The 25,423-nt window shown below is 44.3% G+C and overlaps 1 pseudogene; it reads right to left on the reverse strand.

Moving 5' to 3' along the window:
• Nucleotides 1–8,226: 8,226 nt before the first annotated feature.
• On the reverse strand, nt 8,227–8,571 carry LOC118025141 (annotated as a pseudogene).
• Nucleotides 8,572–25,423: the final 16,852 nt, after the last annotated feature.

Raw genomic sequence — 25,423 nt, forward strand, 5'->3', positions numbered from 1 at the left:
TTTATTTTAATTCCAGTACAGTGAACATACAACTCAGCCTTTAATTTAGGAATTTTTTTTCCAGTTAAAAAGACTAGACTCCAGGGGTGCCTGGGTGGCTCAGTCGGTTAGGCATCGGCCTTCGACTTGGGTCATGATCCCAGGGTTCTGGGATCAGGTCCCTGCTCAGTGGGGAGCCTGCTTCTCCCTCTGCCTCTCTCTCTCTTTGTCTCTCATAAATAAATAAATAAAACCTTAAAAAAAGAAAGAAATCTTTAAAAAATACTTTAAGCAAAATATCTTTTCTCTGTTCTACTACCTTTTATAAGACCTCATTGCAAAACACTGGACAAGTATAAAAAATACATCCCTGTGGGAAAACCTGCTAAAAATTTAATTTCCAGATGGTCAAAATTCAGGCTTGACTCATTTGGACTGTCTTACAAATGGAAAACACTGAAACTGAGAAAACTCAGAGAACTATAATTCTCGTTAATTGACTGAAATTATTAAGTAAACAAGCTTCAGGATCAAGGGTACTGGCTGGTTACCGAACAGAGAGCATTTCAAGCAGAAATGGGCGCTGTAATTTTTCCGGCAGGTGGCAGCAGAGAGCCGTAAAAGATCTTAACACGTCGTTTCCCCCCTCCGCCTGAGGCGTGGAAATCCCAAAGGTAGAGGACTGGAAAGCACGTTGTTCACAGATGAGGAAACCGAGCTCCAGAGAGATTATCTGACCTTCCTAAGGCAAAACTCATTAAAATTCCTTGAAACATGTCAGGCTATGCAGATTTCATTTATAATTACATTCCATGCCATGCAAACACAATTAGATATAATAAAATATTTCACATGAAATATTAAGTTTTGATGAAAAAGCCTTTGGAGTATTTCCAGAATGCTCTCTTTTTTAAAAGTTTTTATTTTAATTCCAGTTACTTAACATACAGTGTTATATTAGTTTCAGGTGTGCAATATAGTGAGTCAACACTTCCACACATCACCCTGTGCTCATCCCAAGCACACGCCTTAATTTCCGTCGCCCATTTAACCCCCCCCCCCCCCCACCTCCCCTCTGGTAACCATCAGATTGTTGTCTATGATATGTCTTGCTTTGACTCTCATTTTTTTCCTTTGCTTTTTTGTTTCTTAAAATCCACATATGAGTGAAATAATATGGTATTCGTCTTTCTCTGACTTATTTTGCTTAGCATTATACTCTCTAGCTCCATCAATGTCGTTGCAAATGGCAAGAGAACTCTATCTCTTTTTGATTAAAATCTTTTAAAAAGCCATGTGAAAGCTTTCTAGTAGAAAGTGCACAGAGAGGGAGAAAGTACAGATTGGGGAAGCAAATTTGAATTTGATTCTTCATCCATCCCATGTCTGCTGTCTCAGCTTGAGTAAATTACTCCAGCTTTGTGTTTACTTATAAAATGGAGTAATAAGATAGGACTGTTTCATAGGACTGTGGAGTGATAATATAGGGTTGTGCCATAGGACTGTGGCAAGATTTAAATGAGATCTCACTTGTAATGTACTTGGCTGATCCATAGCAGACACTCAATGAATGTTACTTACTTTTTCTGCCCACGCCAGGGTACACAGAAATGGAAAGACTGAGTACATCATTACTAGGGCTGCCAGAAAAAATACAGGACACCCAGTTAAATTTTAATTTCAGATAAACAATAAACACTTTGTTAAGTGTAAATATGTCCCTAATTTTGTATGCTACATATTCATCCTAAAAAATTACTTTATTTATCTGAAATTAAAATTTAACTGGGTGTTCTGTATTTTTTTTTTTTTAAGATTTTATTTATTTGACAGTGAGAGATACAGCGAGAGAGGGAACACAAGCAGGGGGAGTGGGAGAGGGAGAAGCAGGCTTCCCGCTGAGCAGGGAGCCCAATGCGGGGCTCGATCCCAGGATCCCGGGATCATGACCCGAGCCGAAGGCAGACGCTTAACGACTGAGCCACCCAGGCGCCCCGTTCTGTATTTTTCGTTGCTACTTCTGGCAACCCTAAGTTTTAAAGTCTCCTGATTTATTACAAAATGAAGAAATGCCAAAGCAGTGTTATAAAATTTGCACTAAATTTTTAAATACTTACATTTAATAAATTAGAATTCCAAAACAAAAACCACTTTGCCATATAACTGCTGGTCCCAAGATAACGAAAGGACTCATAACAACTATTAATTCTCAGGACACCTGCAGGAAGTGTGGCCTGGTATGGAGACATACACTTAACTGCGTAACAAATGTTTTCATCTTTTTTGTGTGTCTTTGTGACTGTATCGTAATCTCATTTGGAGATGAAGTCAAAGATCTAAGTCTGAGGTCTTTTGTGACTGTGAGGGCTCAGCCAAATGGCTCTCCGGCCCCCCATGATAAGCCCTACTCACTTTCTGATAGAATAGAGATACTTGGTACTTCATCCTAGAAAAAATGTTTCCTTTGTCAAATATGACAGGATCTTTTATGTGGTTGTATTTTCCGTATTGTTTCTTTCTTGATGTTGGGACAAAGACAGAGAAAGCTAATGGGCTGAATGCAGCCTGGGGACATAGTGGCCCAATTTCTACCCTGTAAGGAACTGATAGAGCTGCAGCAGAACTTTAATATAGCCCAAAGGAGGGCACGTTCTCCTTTTAACCACCTGCATAAAGGAGAGTGATCGTTTATTAGGCTCTGAAGTTGTCCGTGCATCACATCACAAGACCATGGTGGTCATCCGATGGCTTCACAAAGGTTATTAGGGAAGAAGTAGCCTAGATAAGTACCCCGATGAAGCAGCTGGCCTCAGTGTTTGACACATGCCGGATTTACAGATTAAGCCAAACTTTATTTTATTTTCTTTTAAGATTTTATTCATTTATTTGACAGAAAGAGAGTGAGGGAGCACAAGCAGGGGGAGCAGCAGAGGGAGAAGGGGAAGCCCACTCTCGGCTGAACAAGGAGCCTGACTTGGGACTTGATTCCAGAACCCTGGGATCATGACCTGAGCAGAAGGCAGACGCTTAACCAACTGAGCCACCCAAGTGCCCCATAAAGCCGAACTTTAAAAATATACACATATATTAAGGATTTCTTTTAAAATTACATTTATTAACTATTGAATAAATAAAATGAGTAAAATACATGTAAGGAGTAAAGAATCACGATGGAAGGGACTCCGGTGTCTACCCCATCACTCAGTTTTAGAAAAAAAATCAGCGTGACCTCTGAAGTTCCCTAGGGTCCCCTTCCTTCCCTCTCCCCTCGGAGGTAACCATTATCCTGAATTTGTGCTTCTATATCTCCTTGCTTTTCATTATTGTTTTAGCACGGGTTTATATGTGCTTAAAATTTAAGAGGAATATGGCATGCATACAAAATCATGCATGCATACATACAAATCATGCATGGAAATATATGTTTACTTTAACAAACAACAATAGGGGCGCCTGGGTGGCTCCATCGTTAAGCGTCTGCCTTTGGCTCAGGTCGTGATCCCCGGGTCCTGGGATCGAGCCCCGCATCGGGCTCCCTGCTCGGCGGGAAGCCTGCTTCTCTCTCTCCCACTCCCCCTGCTTGTGTTCCTGCTCTTGCTGTCTCTCTCTCTGTCAAATAAATAAATAAAATCTTAAAAAAAAATAACAACAACAACAATAAAATGAACACTTGGGAATCTATTTCCAGGCCAAGAAAGAACATTATCATGTCCCAGAAGACTCATGTGTGTACCTCTCCAACTGCATCTCCTATTTTTACCCCAGAGATGAATATTATCTGGAATTTTGTATTAACTGTTCTTTATTGTGGTAAAATATACATAACACTTACCATTTTAACAATTTGTAAGTGTATGTTGCGTAAGTACACTCACATTGTTGTACAACCATCACCATTACCCATCTCCAGAACTTTTTCGCCTTCTCACCTGAAACTCTGTCCCCCTTAAACACTAATTCTCCATAGTCTTCAAGGTTCGTCCATGTTGTAGTATGTGTCAGAATTTCTTTCTTTTTAAAGACTTAATAATTAATCTGTCAAATGGGGATTGCATTGAATTTATAGGTCAATTTGAGGAGATGGTATTTTTGCTAATGAGAGTCTTACAGTCTATGAGCATAGCATAGCCCTTTATTTATTTTAGTATTCTTTAATATCTCTCAATAAAATTGTATAGTTTTCCATACATAGATTTTATATACATAAGATCTTTTTTTTTTAAGATTTTATTTATTTGACAGAGAGACACAGCAAGAGAGGGAACACAAGCAGGGGGAGTGGGAGAGGGAGAAGCAGGCTTCCCGCGGAGCAGGGAGCCCGGTATGGGGCTCGATCCCAGGACTCTGGGATCATGACCTGAGCCGAAGGCAGACGCTTAACAACTGAGCCACCCAGGCACCCTATACATACGATTTTATTCATTTATTTGACAGAGACAGTGAGGGAACACAAGCAGGGGGAGCAACAGAGGGAGAGGGAGAAGCAGAATCCCCGTTGAGCAGGGAGCCTAGGACCCTGAGATCATGACCTGAGCCAAAGGCAGACACCCAACTGACTGAGCCATCCAGGCGCCCCAAATGATATCTCTTTTAAAAGTATAATTTTCGGGTGCCTGGGTGGCTCAGTTGGTTAAGCGTCCGACTCTTGGTTTCGGCTCAGGTCATGACCTCAGAGTCATGAGCTACAGCCCTGCATAGGGCTCTGTGCTCAGCACGGAGTCTACTTGAGATTCTCTTCCTCTACCCCTTCTCCCCACCCCTGCGCTCACGCTCTCTCTCTCAAATAAATAAATCTTAAAAAAAAAAAAAAGAAAGTACAGGGGCGCCTGGGTGGCTCAGTCATTAAGCGTCTGCCTTCAGCTCAGGTCATGGTCCCAGGGTCCTGGGATCGAGCCCCACATCGGGCTCCCTGCTCGGCGGAAAGCCTGCTTCTCCCTCTCCCTCTCCTCCTGCTGTGTTCCCTCTCTCACTGTGTCTCTCTCTGTCAAATAAATAAAATCTTTAAAAAAAAAAATGAAAGTACAATTTCTACCAGTAGATGGTATATAGAAATGCACTTGATTTTCGTTTATCGATTTTTGTATCTAACGCTTGCTAAATTCTCTTATTAATTCTTGTAACTATATCTGGAGATTCTTTGAGATTTTCAAGTAAATAATCCTATTATCTATGAATAATGACAGTTTTGTTTCTTTCATTCCAATTTTTATACTTGCTTTTACTCTGCTGGTCTCCAGTACAATATCCATTTTTATCTTGTTTCCAGCCTTGAAGGAAATTATACTTATTTATTTATTAAATTTTATTTATTCATTTGAGATACAGAGACACAGAAAGAAAGAGAGAGCATGAGCAGAGGCAGACAGAGAGGGAGAAGCAGGCTCCCCGCTGAGCCAGGAGCCTGATGTGGGCCTCGATGTGGGGCTCGATCCCAGGACCCTGGGATCATGACCTGAGCTGAAGGCAGATGCTTAACCATCTGAGCCACCCAGGTGCCCCAGAAATGATCTTTATATACCACCATTATGTTTGCTAATAGTTTTTTTTTAAATCATTAATGGATGTTCAATTTTGTCAGACTTTTTCCCTTACTCAGTTAATGCGATAAATTTCATTACTTGGTTTTCTTTTTTATAATTTTTCATTATGAATAATTTCCACTGTACATAAAAGTTGAAAGAATAGTACAATGAACACACATATATCTATGACTTACGTACAAAAATCGTTAACATTTTATTATTTTTGCCTTATCTATGTATCATATCTATCATCTATACATACATGTGTATAAATTTAATATATATATATTTTTTTTTCTTAACCATTTGAAGGTAACCTGCAGATATCATTACACGCCACCCATGAAATACTTCAGCATGTAGCTCCTAAGTGTAAGGACATTTTCCTACAAAAACACAATATATTATCACACCTAAAAGACTGAATAATTAGTTGATTTCTTAATATTAAATCTATAAGGCATTCCTGGGATAAATCCAACTTGGTAATAACCTACTATCTTTTTAAATATTGCTGGCAAGTTTGTTAATATTTTACTTATCATATTTGCATCTATATTTGTGAATGAACTTGGTGTATAATATTTTTTCCACATTCTGTCCTTGTACAGTTTTGGAATATTGCTTTGACATTGTTATACGTACTTCCATTAAATTAAGCTTGGTGATGGTGCTATTCAAATTTCATAAATACTTACCGATTTTTTTTTTGCCTGCTTGGTTTATTGGTCACTGAAGGGTGGTATTGCTTACTATCTCCCATTATCATGATAGATTTTCAGCCTCCACTTTTGGTCTGTCAGTTTTTGCAATATATTTTTTATCATTATATGTATAGTGATCTAATAATATTTTTACTTAATAACATTTTTTTTTTGCTTTCAAGTACATTTTGTCTGATACTTACATAGTTATATCAGCTTTCTTTTACTTAGTGTTTACTTAGTGTGTCTTTCCCATTCTTTTGATTTCAATCTTTCTGTATCCTTATGTTCTATGTGGGTTTGTTTTTTTTTTAAGATTTTATTTATTTATTTGAGAGAGAGAATGAGACAGAGAGAGAGAGCATGAGATGGGAGAGGATCAGAGGGAGAAGCAGACTCCCTGCTGAGCAGGGAGCCTGATGCAGGACTCAATCCCGGGACTCCAGAATCATGACCTGAGCCGAAGGCAGTCGCTTAACCAACTGAGCCACCCAGGCGCCCTAGGTGGGTTTTTTAATAAACTGTATAGAGCTGGGTTTTTCTCTACTCTGACAATCTTTTAACTGCAGCATCTATTGCATTGCACATTGCTAATAAATTATTTTTTTCTTTATTTTTTTTAAAGTTTATTTATTTAAGTAATCGCTACACCCAAAGTGGGCCTCGAACTCATGACTCTGAGATCAAGAGTCACATGCTTTACTGACTGAGCCAGCCAGGTGCCCCTATTTTTCGTTTTTAAATTGTTGTTTATAGTTGACCCTCAAACAACATGGGTTTGAAGTATGTGATTCCACTTACACATGTTCTTTTTTTTAAATAGTACAGTCCTGTAAATATATTTTCTCTTCCTTCTTTTCTTTTTTTTTTTTTTAAGATTTTATTTATTTATTTGAGACAGAGAGAATGAGAGACAGAGAGCATGAGAGGGAGGAGGGTCAGAGGGAGAAGCAGACTCCCTGCCGAGCAGGGAGCCCGATGCGGGACTCGATCCCGGGACTCCAGGATCATGACCTGAGCCGAAGGCAGTCGCTTAACCAACTGAGCCACCCAGGCGCCCTCTCTTCCTTATTTTCTTAATAATATATTCTTTTCTCTAGTTTACTTTATTGTAAGAATACAGTATATAATACATATAAAAAATAAGTGGGTTTTTTTTTTTTTTTGAACAACAAAGATTTATTTCTTGGTCACATTATATGTCCAATGCTAGTTGCTCATTTAGTGACTCGGGGACCCAGGCAGATGGAGGTTCCATTTCAACATGATTCCATGACCATCACAGCAGAAGTGAGGACTGGATGGTCTCACATTGGAAATTAAATATTCTAGCGTAGAAGTGACACAAGTCAAAAAATAAGTATTAATAGACTGTTCATGTTATCATTCAGGTTTCCGGTCAACAGTAGATTATTAGTAGTTGAGTTTTGGGGGAGTCAAAAATTACATGTGGATTTTTTTTTTTAAGATTTTATTTTATTCATTTGAGACACAGATACAGAGAGAGAGAGAGCATGAGCAGGGGGAGAGGGAGAAGCAGACTCCCCGCTGAGCCAGGAGCCCAATGTGGGGCTCGATCCCAGGACCTGGGATCATGACCTGAGCCGAAGGCAGACTCCCTTAACCATCTGAGCCGCCCAGGAGCCCCTATATGTGGATTTTTGACTGCATGGGGAGTCAGCGCCCCTAAGTCCCGCATCGTTCAAGGGTCAACTATATTTGGTTCTCCCTTTTGATGCTTATCCCTCTTCTAACTTTTTTAAAATTACTTTTTATCACTTCATGTGTCTTCCTCTATTAGTGCGGAAGCTAAGTATTCTATTCTCAGACTTTAAGCACTTGATCTAAAAATGTATCTTTGCCTACTTAACTCATCCAAAGCGGATCTTCATTCTTTTGCCTTCTTCCAAACACTGTAAGAACGTTAAAACACTGTAATTCCCATCACCCATCTTCTGACTTACGTGTTACCGGGCTGTGTGTTACTGGGCTACTAGTTTGTTTTTTCTGTGAAGCTTTTATTACGCACAGTGGGGAGGGGGCTTGGTCCCCTCGGCAGGTGCTTTCTTCACGGTGGCCAGGACACTGCTCAGTTCTCTTGTTTCCTCTTGGCACAGATAGGTGTCTCTACTGTTTTCTTGATGAACTTGAAGGCCTGCCTGTCCTTGGAGACCTTGAGCAGCTCCCTGGTGTGCAGTTCATGTACCATTTAGAGTAACATTGCACACCTCTTGGATGATGTCCCACAGGAACGTGGTGTGCCTGATGAGGCACCCGAGGCCACAGCTGTGTGTTGGCTTGCTCACGTTCTTGGTCACCTCGTGCCCCTGGTTGAGATCTATGGCCATGGGATAGCACAGAACCATGGCTGGACCTATACAGCAACCCCGGGGGCCAGAGGACAGCAGATAGCCTTCTGTTAGTTTTTCAATGCCATGGGACTTTATTGTAGTTTTAAACAGTGTATAGTCAATCAGTAAAATAGATGGTCTATATCTGATTCATTATTTTACTACTTTTGTCTCTTTTCACTCCTTCCTTTATCTCATTCCTTCCATCTGAGATTACTTTTCTTCCACTTGAAATACATACTTTGAGGGGCACCTGGGTGGCTCATTTGGTTGGGCGTCTGACTCTTGATTTTGGCTCAGGTCATGATCTCAGGGTGGTGAGATTGAACCCCGCCTTGAAGTCCATGCTGAGCGTGGAGTCTGCTTAAGATTCTCTCTCCTTCGGGGCGCCTGGGTGGCTCAGTCGTTAAGCGTCTGCCTTCGGCTCAGGTCATGATCCCGGGGTCCTGGGATCGAGCCCCACATCGGGCTCCCTGCTCAGCAGGAAGCCTGCTTCTCCCTCTCCCACTCCCCCTGCTTGTGTTCCCTCTCTCACAGTCTTTCTCTCTGTGTCCAATAAATAAATAAAATCTTAAAAAAAAAAAAAAAAGATTCTCTCTCCTCCTGGGGCGCCTGGGTGGCTCAGTCGTTAAGCGTCTGCCTTCGGCTCAGGTCATGGTTCCAGGGTCCTGGGATCGAGCCCCACATCAGGCTCCCTGCTCGGCGGGAAGCCTGCTTCTCCCTCTCCCACTCCCCCTGCTTGTATTCCCTCTCTCACTGTGTCTCTCTGTCAAATAAATAAAATCTTTAAAAAAAAAAAAAGATTCTCTCTCCTTCTCCCTCTGCCCCCCGTACCAGATTGCATGCACCTGCTCACACACTTTGTCTCTCTCAAAAAACTCCCAAAAAACAAAAAAAGACAAAAAACATACTTTGAAATTTCCTTAGGTGATGCTCTTTAGTAGCAAATGTTTTTAGTTTTTGTTTGAAATTCCTTCTTTTCACCTTTGTGTTTTTTTTTTTTTTAACTAGGGTCCACATCCAACATGGGGCTTGAACTCACAACCCCAGAGATTAAGAGCTCTGTGCTTTATTGACTGAGCCAGCCCAGCACCCTTCACCTTTGTTCTTTATAGATTTTCAGTGGGTATAGAATTCTAGGTTGATTGCAATTTCTTCTCAGCCCAGTGAATTCCATTATCTTTTTACTTCTATTGTTGCTCTTAAGATATCAGCTATCAGTCTAATTGCTGCAGCTTTGAAGTTATCTGACTTTTCTCTCTGCATTTACAATCTAGAGTCTGTCTTTGGTGTTCTGCAATTTTATTATGATGTGTTGGAATGCAATTTCCTTTTATTTCTAGTAGGGATTCACTGGGATTCTTGAATCTGAGTATCCTTCCATTTCCCATTTTTTTGGTCTCGCTGTGCTCAGCCCGAAACATTTCTTCAGATGTCTTCTAGCTCATGAATTCCCTTTTCACTGTGTCTGTCTGCTATTAAATCTGTCCACTGAGTTTTATGTTTTAATTATTACATTTCTCATTTCCAGAATATTTTTTAAAGATTTTATTTATTTGAGAGAGACTGAGCCACCCAAGCACCCTTCATTTCCAGAATTTTACTTTTTGCAAACTGCTTGATCATTTTTGCAGTCTCATTTACTCCTTTGAATCCTTTTTTTATTTCTTAAAAGCTCTAAAATAGTTATTTTATATCAAGTTTCTAATAATTCCTATATCTGAAGTCTGGTACATCTGAATCTGCAGTCTGTGTTTCAGCTTCTCTTGCTCGTGGTGCCTTGTTTCCTTGGGTTTTATGATTTTTACTGTGAGCTTACATTTCTTAAAACTTTACCTGTGGAATTTTTGGGGGGACCCTGAGATAAAGGTGGGTTCATCTATTTTTTTAAAAGATTTTATTTATTTATTTGAGAGAGAGCATGAGAGAGAGAGCACATGAGAGGGGGGAGGGTCAGAGGGAGAAGCAGACCCCCTGCTGAGCAAGGAGCCCGATATGGAACTCGATCCCAGGACTCCAGGATCATGACCTGAGCCGAAGGCAGTCATTTAACCAACTGAGCCACCCAGGCGCCCTAAAGGTGGGTTCATCTAAAGAGGATTTGCATTTGCTTCTTCCAGCACTTCAGGCACTTAGGACTCCTTTCTGTTAAATTTTCTGCTGAAGGCTTTTCAGATCAAACAACTAATACACATATGGGCTACAAACTTGTGCGGGGCCCAGCTTTGGGTACATATTCTCAAGAGTTAGTTTTACTTTCATGTGGTACCAATAACCAAGATAGCCCATTTTGGTTGCAAACCCTCCAGGTGGAAGCATTAGATTTCCAGATCTTCCTTCATTTACAATAGGGTAAACTTCACGATAAACCCATGGTAAGTTGAAAATACTGTTAAGTCGAAAATGCATGTAATACACCTAACCTACAGAGCATCATAGCTTAGCCTAGCCTACCTTAAGTGTACACAGAATACTTACATTAGCCTGCAACTGGGCAAAACACAGAGCCTATTATTTTATAATAAAGTGTTGAATATCTCATGTGATTTACTGAATACTGTACTGAAAGTGTAAAATGGTGGTGTGGGTCCAGAATGGTTGTAAGTGTATCGATTGTTTACGTTTCTGATTGCCCTGCCCAGCTTCATGAGGAAGCATCATACCGCATATTGCTGGCCCAGGAAAAGACCAAAATGCAAAATGTGAAGTATGGTTTCTATGGAATGTGTATCAATAATATTCTTAAAGTTCCTCTAGAAAATCCTCAGGCCTTTATGTGTCAACCCTTTTCCCATCTCTTTATATCATGTTTCCCTCTCAGTATCCTGTCCTTTGAGTATGACACCTACTCACTGAATTTTAGCATGTGAACCTGATAGCTTGGGCTGATGAAGAATTATATAATGTTAGAGAAAAAGATTTCAAGGGCAACTGAAGTCTGCAATGTTCATGCAGTTTTGGATTTGATTTGTTCTGTTTTTTGCCTCTTGTTTTCTTTTATGGTTTAAAATTCAATTTTGAAATACTCCTAAATAGCCCTGCTGTTTATTTTCCTTGTTAACATTTCTGGTAAAGAGAACAGTTTAATGTTTATCAAAGGAATATTTTTAAGGACAGCATGATCACATTGGATGGTCTCCATTTTTAGCATGTCTGGTTTCGAAGCACGTCACTGAAACATTTTGAACATCTGATTCTCCACATGTCATCAAATAACATGCTTTATTTTCTATGAATGCACTGATTATTGCAGCCAGAGTCAAGAAAACACGGCAAAGAGGAGACGAGGTGGCTTAACCCTCTCTTTCTACTTCTCAGCTCGAAAGGGCTTTTCTTTTTCTCACTTTCCTTCTGTTTCCTAAAAGCTTCTCAGACCGACCCAGAGGGAGTCATCTCCTCTCCCCCTGAAAAGGAATGAAGATGGTATTCTAGTCCTCCGTAGCATCTTCCCAGGTGACCCATTGTATCTCAGCATCTTCTGGAGCATCCTTTTCTCCTTTTTTTCTCCCCTACCTCTATGGCCTCTCCTTCTGACCTCCTTCTCAGGGGCCCCTTCTCATCCACCTACTTCTTAAGTGCCAATGCTCCTGAAGGCTGTGTGAGAGACCATTTTCTCTCCCCCAGCCAAATACTCACCCCCATCTGTGGTTCCAACCACTGCCTTATGCTGTGATGCACAAAGATAGATCTTCAGGTCAGCCTCCCCAGGAGCCCCAAATCCCATATCCAACTACCTACCGAGCACCTCCACCTGGATATCTGTGGGTTTCTCAACCCAATATGTCCTGAACTCAACACCCCACCTCCAACCAATATCTGCTTCTCTTCCTGCTTCTGTTCAAACCAGAAGCTGGGAGTCATCCTAGACCCTTCCATTTCCATATTTCCTCCTCTCCTTCCTCCTCTAAGGCTGGCCAGTTTTTTCATCACATACATAGGAATATTCGTCCTCTAGTCCATTAAAAAAGGCCACAGCCCCATCCAGGCTGGCTTCATCCTTTCTTGCCTAGGCCACTACATTTGCATCTTAACTGGTGTCCCTGCTTCCCATAATATCTTGCTCTAACCCATCCTGGGGTGGCTCCAGGGGTCCTCCAGAGTGATTGTGCTAGAACGCAAATCTGATATCATTCCCTTGCTTAAAACCCTTTGCTGGTGCTCTCACCTTAAGGATATGACTAGAGATCCTCAGGGTAGCATGCCATGCTCCCCCACCCTGGAGTTGGCACATGCCTCTGCTGTACCTTGCCATACCTACCCTGTGTCCCTGCACAGTGAATTGCTCTTAGCTTCCAAAGGCTCCGGGCTCTTGCACGCCAATCTCCTTTGCTGGGAATACCTTTCCCCTTGTCAGCCTACTTGTCCACCAGCTCATTCCTGTTTATCCTTCCACACTCAGCTCAACATCACCAATTCGGAAAAGCCTCCCTTGGGTCGTACCCCTCTCCCTTCCTCGGTCTGAGCACAGTTCTGTCTTGGAGCATATTGGTCAGTAGCATGGAGGCCAGTCTCCTGGGTTGTGAGCTCCTCGGAGGGCAGGATCCATTTCTGTTCTCTTTGGGAATCTTTGGCACCGAGCACAGTGCTGCTACAGCCCATATTTGATCAATAAATGTCTCATGATGGACTTTCTGATCCTGGGTTCTTCTGTTTATTAGATGTGTGATCTTGGGTGAGTCATTTAACCTCCTTATATTTTAGCAGAGATAATAATATGCCCCTCACAAGGATTAAAGGAGAGAAAGCACATTAAAAGGCTCTGTAGATTGCATTTCACTGCTTTTCAATGTAAGGACTTATTGTTATCACTTATGTGCTGCTTTGATTGGTAGGCTTTTCCAAAATATATACTCCCTTGATTTCTCCCCTCCTCTGGGGTTTTGCTTTGCCCCCCCCCCAATGCCCTCGGTCACCCTCCTGTACACCTCACCGCTTCTCTCTCTCCCGCCTACAAGTCTGTTCTCTTCGTACCCATTCCCAAAGCCCGTCTTCCTCCAGCCCTCCTCCCTTCCCGCAGTGGTCCTGCCTTTCTTCTCCGCGTGGCTGCCAGGGCCCTTCCAAGAGCGCTTTCGCGGCCGCCTCCGGGCCCTCGCCGCCCACTCCCTTCTCACCAGGCGCCATCTGGACCCCGCCGGAGCGTCGCCGTCGCTGCGCCCTCGGAGGGCTCTGGTGACCTCCTGCTGCCAAATCCCGCGCGCTCGTTTTCAGACCTCGTCCCACCGGACCTCTGAAGCATCTGGTCCTGCTGGTCACCTCCCCCTTGAAACCGGCCCCTCGGCGGCGCCAGGCGGCACCTTCCCGGTTTCCCTCTTGCGTCTCCAACAGCCGCTGTCCCCTTCCCGTGGTGCTGGCGTTCCTCGAGCCTCTGCGCCCGGGGCCTCTGGTCTTCTCCCTTCCCTGCCCCGCGATCTCCCCCACTCCCAGGGTTACCGCTAGATCCTCTCTGCGGATGCCTCGGCAGCCCCTACTTTTCGCACCCAGCTCCTTCCCGAGCTTCCTCTACATGCAGACCGGACGGCTTTTGGGGGCACCTGAAACTCCAAGTGTCCAAATGAAAATCATCCTTTTACTGCCTTTTCTCGCCGACCTGCTTCTCCTCCTGGTTGTCTTATTTCTGTTAATGGCCCCATTATTCTCCAGGTCATCCTAGGTTCCTCGGTTTTTGCTTTCCTGCCACTCGCCAGGCCCCGGATGCTCTTACTGACTGATCTGTGGCTACCCCCCACCCCCCCGACACTTTCCCACTTCTAACTCCTCCACCGCTGCAGAAAGGCCTCCATTGTCTCTCCCCAAGCCCTCTTCATAGCATATCACAGGTTTGGCTTTAGTTCTTACTTCCTTCCCCCTCTCCCTCCCTCTCTATTTCTTTCTTTCAACAGATATTTATTGAGCACCTACTATGTGCCAGGCATTAATATTTAATGAGCACCTACTATATGCCAGGCCCTGGGAAAACAAAGAATGCGGTGCAGGCCCACTCCCCAAAATAATGAGAGCCAATTGAAGGCTTACATTCCAGCCAGGGGCCATGGTAAGTGCGCAGAAGAGCGTACACCCTGGGCCTTCTAGCTGATCTGGCCTCTGTTTTTACCCTCCATTCCAGTCCATGATACTTGCTGTGCCAGAGGAACATTCCTAAGGTCTGGTGATAATTCTTCCAGGTCCCTTCATTTGCTCTCCATTATCTCTGTTCCTCCTCGGTATGTATTTATGGATTTTCATCAAGTGCCCAGCCTGTTCCTCCAGATGCGCCCCCAAGGTCTGTCTTCCCCCACAGCCCACCCTCTAAGTGGGGCTCTCTGAAAGCACTCTGTTCCTGCCTCTGTGCCTTTCTGCTTATAGTTCCATTCCCCCAACACCTCTGCCTGTAACATTCCTAACCATGGGTCTATTTTCAGCCCTGACTCCAGGAGGCATAACTCTTTCCTCCGATGGTCTTCAGACCCCTTTGACATCCACATAGTGTACAGAAAACCAGTGATTCGGTGAGCGAACCTTGTGCTGGAGACGCAGAGAGCGACAGCATCACCCAGCCTTCTGGGGTCAGCAACTGGAGATGGAGAGCCGTCACCAGCAGCAACCAGGCTTCCACAGTAAGGGGGGACAGCCCAGAGAGGTTAGGGGGCAGCTCCAGCTCAAGAAGGAAGAATGCAGATGGACCCAGAGCCAGGGACCCTTGGCTAGGACTAGCACCACTCTCGTGCTGAGGAGAAGCTGAGAGTAGACCCAGTGTGGCCTCTTTAGTCTGTTGTACATGGCGTGTAGAGCAAACCTCACAGAGTCCTGGGGAACATTCCAAATCTCACGTGCCACCAATGCTTTCCTGAGTTCTCCAGGTCACCCATTACTGCTGTCACCTTTCAACTCCCACGACGTGTTATTTTTACATCTGCTGTGGCAGTTGGTGTGTTCTGCCTTGGAGATCTGCTTATCTGTGTACTTTGTCTTATCCACCCTACTAGACTTCTCAGGACGGGGACCGCAAGCCCTGTGGCATGAGAAAAGGAGGTTAATAAAGTATCTGCAGACTTCAATACCGAGCCATTTCTTCCTCTTGGTACTTCCGGGGTGACTCACGGGGTGATCTACACATGCACGTGCACACACACTTTCTCAAGAAATACTGCTGATTGTTGAATCCAACCCTTGAAGGGATTATATATAGTCCCTTTCATAATATTTCAGTTTAAGATGAGATTCCAAACCACATGGAAATTGGAACCACAAAAATCAAATCAAAATTTAAAAAAAAATCAAGGATTAGGTTCCTGACACATAAGAACTCCTAGGTCAGCGTCTGACACATAGTAGATGTGTTGAATAGATGTTAATGGTATTCTACGTGCATTGGACAGCCAACACAGTAATGTGTTCTGGAAGAGACTGGTTAGGTGCCGTTTTCTTTAGCTAGAGGTTACTAGGGTTAACCGGCAGGAAAGGTCTGGCCATGTGGCCAGGTGAGCAGGTCATCCTGGTGTTGGGCTACCAGGTGCGCATTCTTAGACTTAGCAGATAGTGACTGTAGTCTCCCCAAATTATGATGGAATGCCACAGGCAGCCAGGGAATGCTTCACTTCCCCCTGGGGGTGGTGGAAATCTTGCAGTTTTTCTGTGATAATCTCTCACTCAGGGTCAATATTTTGAGGGAGTCAAGAGCACAGATTTGGAGGATCTTTCTCTTTTAGAGATACAAACTGAACTATTAATGGATAAAATGACATGAGGTCTAATGTTTGCTTCAAAATAACCCAGTAGGGGCGCCTGGGTGGCTCAGTCATTAAGCATCTGCCTTCGGCTCAGGTCATGGTCCCAAGGTCCTGGGATCGAGTCCCCTCATCGGGCTCCCTGCTCGGCGGGGAGCCTGCTTCTCCCTCTTTCACTCCCCCTGCTTGTGTTCCCTCTCTCGCTGTGTCTCTCTCTGTCAAATAAAATCTTTAAAAAATAATAACCCAGTAAAGGAGGATGGGTGAGCACAGAGCAGGAACAGGAGCCCTGTGCTGATAATCGTTATGACCTGGTGTATGGGTATGTGGCTGTTCATGGCACTGGTTCGTGATGCCTTTTTTGTATGTTGGAAATGTTCCATAATAAAAACTGGGTTTTGTTGTTTAAAGCACAGATCTTATAGCATGGCAGACCTGGGAGAGCTGGGTTCAAATCCACCCTCTGCTATTTTTTGGCTAGGTAATCTGGTCATTTAATTCTTCTCAGCCCACTTTCCACGTTTCTAAAGGGTGATTAAGGATAAATCCTGGTTCACAAATGTGTTGGAAGTGTACAAAGCCCTGGGGGCGGAGCCCGGGACGCGGCTGGCGATCAGTAATGCCACTAGGGGTTTGCTTGAGCCTCCCTGTGCCGGTGATGCCTACTTTCAGGGCCAGTCGTGGCTGCTGGTGGATGGCAGGCCTGCCGTCTTGACCGCACGGGGCCTGCCACAGCTTCGCTACCCGACCTGGGGGCCTGGGGGTCAAACGATAGGCTTCAGACCCTTTACTCAAACTCCTAAAGGGTATTTCTTTTCTTTTCTTTTCTTTTCTTTTTTAAAGATTTTATTTATTTATTTGACAGAGAGATAGAGAGAGAACACAAGTAGGCAGAGGGAGAAGCAGGCTCCCTGCAGAATGGGGAGCCCGATGAGGGACTCGATCCCAGGACCCTGGGATCATGACCTGAGCCGAAGGCAGCCCCTTAACCGACTGAGCCACCCAGGCGCCCCAAGGGCATTTCTTTTATTATGCTTTGATAGTGAAAGTGGCAAGGAGAGGAGGGAAGAGGCCGTGGTAAGGTCCCGCGATGCCAATTCCCTTGGCTGTAGATGTTCTGAGTTCATGGTTCTGTTGTCACTGGGAGGGGGGCAGGCCGGGAAAGCAGGCCCCTGAAGTACAATGTCAAGGGAGTGGGGGGTCCCTTTAGCAGATCGCTCCTCTTGTTTTCTGTTCTCGGCTTTCAGCCATGAGCAGGCAGCCAGCGTATCACGGGCTGTCCTCGGGCTCGGGGTCCTGTGTCCCTGGGCACATTTCAGGCTCGGGCTGGCGAAGTGGCCCCGTTGGTTTTTGCAAAGGAGCACGTAGTGGAATAAGGAGAGTGAGATCACAAGGAATTCATTAGCATCCCAGATTCTTCCTCTTCTTCTCTCTCTGCCTCTCCCCTTCCCCGACCCCCAGTCCCTACCCCCAGCAATGTCTTTTTTTCCCCTTAGATTCGCTGAGCGAATCTGTCAAAGCCGGGCCAGAAGCTTGCCTTTTCTAATGACACAGCGTTCAGCCCTCACCAGATGGGAACCTGTCAGCACAGCAAGGAGATGATTATCCTTTCAGCGATGGGAGGCCTTCCCATGAATGGAAATTCAAACATTTTTGCAGCTGTGACCCCACAGCCAATCAGGGAGGCCGTCCGTGCACATCAAGCAAGTGAGATTTACCTGGGTCAGTCTGAGGGATGGGTTGGGCAGTGGAGGTGGCGGGAGTGGGGTGGAGGGCAGATTAGGGCTCCCTTCCCCACGAAGCAGTGACGACCCTGCTGGACCCACATCTGAGATCTCTCCTTAGAGGCCAGTGCAAGCCAGCCCATCCTTTTGGCCTAAACTCAACTTGGCCGCCTCCTCTCGGAGTATCTGGAACTCAAGGACAGAACTTAGGAGGGACTGATTTCTCCTCATTTAGTGGAGGAAAATCCTAATAAGCAGGTGGCCAACGATGGGGCAAGCTGCCAAGAAAGGTAATGAGCTCCCCATTACCAGAAGTATTCAAGCAGATGCTAGCTGTCTGCCTTCCAGGAATACTGCAGAGAGAGATGGCCTGACACGGATGGGAGTTCAGCTCCTATGCCCTCTGTCAAAGGTTCAAAATAGCCGAAGTAAAACCAATGAAGCACTGAAGCAGTAAATAGGAAAAAATTTATTGTGCACACACCAAAAAGGCAGTTTGCAAACTGGGAGCACTTGAACCAAAACATGGAATGAGGCTCAGGAGTATATTGCTATAAAGCAGGTTATTATAGTGACAAAGCAGTGATTGTTTATTCTTCACACCAATTGGTTACAATACTATAATTTTCAGTGGTTCCCTCATATCAATCTGGGAAACAGTTCAAGTTTTGCTTATCATTTCCAGAGGCACAAGCAAGAGATAATCCAGGTCAAGTTAGTCTTGCATAATAAGCTAAATTAAGCTTTGTCTGCATGACTAAGCTGGTTCTGTCTGCTCAGGGAACTTTCCAGACTGGTCTCTGTCTACCCTTGATTTTAACATGTCCCAAAGCCTTCTTACCTCTGTAGGTTCTCGTGGGGACAAGAGCATGAATTTGGAGTTGTCATAGGTCCAGGGTTCAAGTTCTGGCTCCACAGTTAGTTGAATGGATATGGGCAAGTCACTCAATGCCTTTATTTAAAATAAATTATATAGGCATATTTTATTTTTCTGATAATGGATGATCATTGTTAAAAAAAACAATTTATGGGGCACCTGGGTGGCTCAGTTATGGGCGTCTGCCTTCGGCTCAGGTCATGATCCCAGGGTCCTGGGATGGAGCCCCGCATCGGACTCCCTGCTCTGCGGGAAGCCTGCTTCTCCCTCTCCCTCTCCCCCTGCTTGTGTTCCCTCTCTCACTATGTCTCTCTCTGTCAAATAAATAAATAAAATCTTAAAAAAAACCCCACAATTTATTATGGACACTTTCCATCACAATACACATGGGGTTTTTTTTGTTATTTATTTATTTATTTATTTGAGAGACAGAAAGCTCGAGCAGGGGGAGGAGCAGAGGGAGAGGGAGAAGCAGACTCTCGGCTGAGGAGGGAGCCCGATGCCGGGCTCAATCCCAGGACCACGAGATCATGACCAGAGCTGAATTCAGAAGCTTAACCAACTGAGCCACCTGGGCGCCCCCACAATATATGTAGTTTTGGGGGTTTTTTAAGATTTTATTTATTTGAGAGAGAGAGCATGAGAACAGGGTGAAGGGCAGAGGGAGAAGCAGACTCCCTGCTGAGCAGGGAACCTGATGTGGGGCTTGATCCCAGGACCTGGGATCATGACCTGAGCCAAAGGCAGTCGCTTAACCGACTGAGCCACACAGGCGCCCAATATATGTAGTTCTAACTTACCCTTTTTAATAGCTATATGATTAACTCCTTTAAATCACAGCCTCCTAATCTGTAAAATGGAATAATAATGAAATCACGGAAATGATTCAAAGATCAAATAAGGGAATGGACATAAAGTGCTTAGCACTAGTTTGGCATCTAAAGCACGTTGATGACAGATTTGAAAACAGCGCTGTCCAATAGAAATATAATATTAGTCTCATAGGTAATGTAAAATTTTCTAGTAGCCACATTAAGGGAGTGAAATTAATTTTAATAACTTATCTAACCCAACACATCCAAAATACTATAATTTCAACATGTCATCAATATCAAAATTATTAATGAGATATGTTTACAATCTTTTTTCTGGTATTAAATTTTTAAAATCCAGAGTGTATGTTACACTTACAAGCACCTCCCAATTGGGACCAGCTATGTTTTAAGTGCTCAGACCGAAGAGTGCAGCTCGGAATCTTCCACCTCAGCTTTCCCTTGAGCTACCGTAACTCTGAGAGTTTAGTCTGCTTACCAGTTTAGGCCGTAAATGTTGATTAGACTATCGTCCTCTGTTTCATGCGATCTTGTCTTTCTCACAGACTTGGCCTTAAGTACCATAAATGCAACTAGCTCTGATTTTCTGTATTTCCACAGCTCTTGCTTAGTGGGGCTCAGGGAAAGGTGCCCAAGAAGCATGTTTGGATTGACAGCCTTGAGAATCCAACCATAAGTAAAAGTCATGGGCTTCCTTCTTATCTTCTGGTTGAAATGCCTGTGAGATGCTTAGTCCCGCAGGACCACAAAAGATGCTCCATCAGCTCAGCTGTCCTTGCCATATTATGGGTAATGGGTGAAGTGGGAGTGCTAATGCAGTGTTCTGGTCAGAGGCAGTGGGGCCTGGGAAAACCATTCAGCGCTTGGAGTTTATCCTTTGTCCCTACAGTGAGATGCTAGTTTCCGATGAGAGAGCAGAAGGCAAGCTGAGGACAAAGCACAAGCTGACATCCCACAACCTCCCCCAACCCCCCATTCCTGGGTGGGATATGTGTGATATTCTTCCAGGAAACCTCCAACTCTCTTAATGCTAATGTGTGGCTAGAGGAAAAAACAAACTTAGTCTGATAATAGCCAGGCCTCCAGTATCCTGAGGGTCTTCTTTAGCAGATAAAAGTCCTTTTGACGGGTGGCTCAGTCAGTGTCTGCTTTTGGTCGCTCAGGTCATGATCCTAGGAGTCCCGGGATGCTCAGTGGGGAGTCTGCTTCTCCCTCTGCCCTTCACCCCACTCTTGTGCTCTCTCTCACTCTCTCTCTCAAATAAATATATAAAATCTTAAAAAAAAAAAAAAAAAGCTGGGAATGCAAGCTGGGGCAGCCACTCTGGATAACAGTATGGAGGTTCCTCAAAAAGTTGAAAATAGAGCTACCCTATGATCCAGCAATTGCACTACTGGGTATTTACCCCAAAGATACAAATGTAGTGATCTGAAGGGGTACCTGCACCCCAATGTTTATAGCAGCAATGTCCACAATAGCCAAACTATGGAAAGAGCCCAGATGTCCATTAACAGATGAATGGGTAAAGAAGATGTGGTATACACACACACACGCACGTGCACGCACACGGACACTCAGGAATATTACGCAGCCATCAAAAAAGAATCTTGCCATTTGCAACAATGTGGATGGAACTAGAGGGTATTATGCTAAGCGAAATAAGTCAATCAGAGAAAGACAATTATCATATGATCTCACTGATATGTGGAATTTGAGAAACAAGGCAGAGGATCATAGGCAAAGGGAGGAAAAAATGAAACAAGACGAAACCAGAGAGGGAGACAAACCATAAGAGATTCTTTTTTTTTTTTTCAAGATTTTATTTATTTGACAGAGAGAGACACAGCGAGAGAAGAACACAAGCAGGGGGAGTGGGAGAGGGAGAAGCAGGCTTCCCGCCGAGCAGGGAGCTCAATGTGTGGCTCGATCCCAGGACCCTGGGTTCATGACCTGAGCCAAAGGCAGACGCTTAACGACTGAGCCACCCAGGCGCCCCAACCATAAGAGATTCTTAATTTCAGGAAACAAACTGAGGGTTCCTGGAGCGGAAGGGGTGGGAGGATGGGGTGGCTGGGTGATGGACATTGGGGAGGGTATGTGCTATGGTGAGTGCTCTGTATTGTGTAAGACTGATGAATCACAGACCTGTACCCCTGAAACAAATAATACATTATATGTTAATAATAAAAAAAGAAAAAAACAAAAACCAAACAACAACAACAAAATCTAGCACATTGAAAGTTAAAACAAAAGAAAAGTCCTTTTGGACACCTGTCTTTTTCCTTACCTCTCCCAACCCCAGAGTATATACATAACCAGCCATTCCTCACAGCCCTGGTGCAGCTTCTCTTCCTGCCCAACGGGTTTTGTCCCCGTGCTTTCATAAAATCTCCTTTTCGCACCAAAGATGTCTCAAGGATTCTTTCTTGGCCATGGGCCCCGGACCTCACCTACCTTCGGAACCTACATCAGGTTCCAGCCTGGCAACTTGGAAGTGCTATAAAACTCAAATGATCACTGAGATACTGAGACAATGGTTTTGCAAAACTAAGATCAATCAGTAAAGAAGCACAGTTACACTTGTACTGAACTCAGCATCCTGCTGGGGCTGGGGCTGGGGCTGGTGGGAGGACGGCCAGCAGCATGTCCTGTGTCCCGAGGGTCCCCAACGTTGTGGGCCCCACTGGCCCTGCCTTTGGGGCCTGAACGTGTGGAAGTGTTCTGGAAGCTGTAAAGCCCTCCACGAGGGATCTTTTTATTCTGAGTGAGTGCGGAGGCGGGAGAGGGGCCCCATGCGAGCTGAAGGGATGGGGCGCTTTGTTTCACGGGGGGGGGGAGGGGAGGAAGTACCCGTGCCCATTCAGGTGCCTGTGATTGCTACTTGTCAAATCTGTACAGTTGCCTGAATAGAAGGAACTCAGACGGAAGGAACAGAAACCACCTCTGTGGTGGATATTTCTTTAACCATCAGACCCCAGTAGCAGAAGGTGGGGGGTGGGGAGGCTGGAGAAGGGCCCGTGGGCTGGGCGCTGCTCCTCTGAGATCTCAAAGGCAGTTCCTTCCTCAAAGGGCCTTTTTGGTAAATCATCCCTAATAAAGGAAGGGAGAAATTCCTTTGTAGCCTTTCGGTGCTTGATTCTCATCCGCCCTGGGCCGTGATCCCACCCCACCCACTCCCCTAGAGTGTTTATATTGCAGAAAGTGATTTTCCCCAGAAACTGAGAATCTGAATTACGAAGACCAGGCCAGGAAGGAATTCATTCCAGAAGTGCTCCCAGAGCCTCTGGCGCTTTGCTCTGCATTTCTTCATTTTGTGTCCTTTCCTTGTGCCAGGGGCTGACTATGAGTCATCTATTTGGGTGCCGAGCACTGCAAGTTAATTTGTGCTTTTTTGCCAAATAACCAGAAACCGGCAGACCCAGCCCTGGGGCCTGCAATGAGTGAGAAATGCGTCAGTGTCTAAAGATCCATTGTCCTGCTTCTGGAAGCTGCCGGAACATCAACCTTCTCCCCTGAAGGAGAGGAAGCAGGCCAAGGGAGAAATGAGGATTCTAAATTTGGGTCTTCTGGTTATTCTGTGGGCCTAGGGATTAGAGGCCCCCTCTTTAGCCAGGCTTGGAGGTTATCCCACCCTCCCTGGGGCCTGTTAGCTTGTAGCCCACCTGAACGCAAGGCCTGCAAGGGAGCCACAACTGGACTTTTCTTGGCTTTATGTGCCTTTGAAAAAAAAAATGAAGGCTTTTCACCTTTTTTCTTTCCATCAAAATATCTGTGAGGGTTTCTCAGGTGAGGAAAAGAGTTTCTGTTTGGGTTAAGAAGCATGTCTCTCGGGATTCCTGGGTGGCTCAGTCAGTTGGGCGTCTGCCTTCGGCCGGGATCGTGGTCCCGGGGTCCTGGGATCAAGCCCCGCGTCGGGCTCCCTGCTCAGCGGGGATCCTGCTTCTCCCTCTGCCTTCAGTGCCCCCCTGCTTGTGCTCTCTCTTCTCTGATGAATAAATAAATAAAATCTTAAAAAAAAAGAAAAAAGAAAAAGAAGCCTGTCTCTCCTACATTCACCCTTTCTACAAATAGGCAGAATGCCTATTGAGTGTCAGACCTCAATGTAGGTGCTTTATTAGTTTAATCTGTTTTTTTTTAATTCCAATATCGTTAAATACAGTGTTATTTTCAGGTGTACAATATAGTGATTCAACAATTCTATACATTACGATGAGAGTACTCTTTTTTATTTATTTATTTGACAGAGAGTGACACAGCGAGAGAGGGAACACAAGCAGGGGGAGTGGGAGAGGGAGAAGCAGGCTTCCCGCCGAGCAGGGAGCCCAACGAGGGGCTTGATCCCAGGACCCCGGGATCATGACCTGAGCCGCAGGCAGACGCCTAATGACTGAGCCACCCAGGCGCCCCATACGATAAGTGTACTCTTAATCCCCATCACCTATTTCACCCATCCCCCTCCGATAACCATCAGTTTGTTCTCTATTGTTGAGTCAGTTTTTTGGTTTGTCTCTTTTTTTCTTTGTTTGTTTTGTTCCTTAAATTCCACATGTGAGTGAAATTACATGTTATTTGTCTTTCTCTGGCTTATTTTACTTAGCATTATACCCTCTAGATCATCCATATTGTTGCAAATGGCAAGATTTCATTCTTTTTATGGCTGAGTAATATTCCATTTTATATATACACCACATCTTCTTTATCCACTCATCTATCGATGAATACTTGGGCTGCTTCCATAGTTTGGCTATTGTAAATAAAGTTGCAATAAACATAGGGGGTACATATCTTTTGGAATTAGTGTTTTCATATTTTTGGGGTAAATACCCGGTAGTGGAATTGCTGAATCCTAGGGTAGTTCTATTTTTAATTTTTTGAGGAACCTCCATACTGTTTTCCATACTGACTGCACCAGTTTGCATTCTCACCAACAGTGCACCAGGGTTCTTTTTTCTCTACATCCTTGCCTACATTTGTTGTTTCTTGTGTTTTTGATTTTAGCTATTTTGACAGGTGTGAGGTATGCTGCATTGTGATTTTGATTTACGTTTCCCTGATGACAAGTGATGTTGAGCACTTTTTCACGTATCTGTTGGCCATCAGAATGTCTTCTTTAGAGAAATGTCTCTTCATGTCTGCCACCCATTTTTTAATTGGATTATTTGTGGGGGTTTTTTGGTGTTGAGTTGTATAAGTTCTTTATATATTTTGGATACTAACCCTTTGTCAGATATGTAATTTGCAGATATCTTCTCCCATTCAGTGTCTTTTTGTTTTGTTGATTGTTTCCTTTGCTGTGCAGAAGCTTTTTATTTTGATGTAGTCCTGATAGTTTACTTTTTTTTTTTTAAGTTTTTTTTTTATTATTATTCATTTGAGACACAGAGATACAGAGAGAGAGAGAGAGGGAGAGAGCATGAGCAGGGAGAGAGGCAGAGGGAGAGGGAGAAGCAGGCTCCCCGCCGAGCAGGGAGCCCGATGCGGGGCCCGATCCCAGGACGCTGGGATCATGACCTGAGCCGAAGGCAGACGCCCAACCATTTGAGCCACCCAGGCGCCCCCTGATAGTTTACTTTTGCTTTTGTTTCCCTTTCCTTAGGAGACATACCTAGAAAAATATTGCTATGGCCAATGTCAGAGACATTATTGCCTATGCCCTCTTCAAGGATTTTTATGGCTTCAGGCCTCACAATTAGGTCTTTAATCCATTTTGAGTTTAATTTTTGTGTGTGT

This window comes from Mirounga leonina, unplaced genomic scaffold (genome assembly GCF_011800145.1).
Source record: "Mirounga leonina isolate KUSES-001 unplaced genomic scaffold, KU_Mleo_1.0 Mir_200, whole genome shotgun sequence".
Classification (NCBI taxonomy): Eukaryota; Metazoa; Chordata; class Mammalia; order Carnivora; family Phocidae; genus Mirounga; species Mirounga leonina.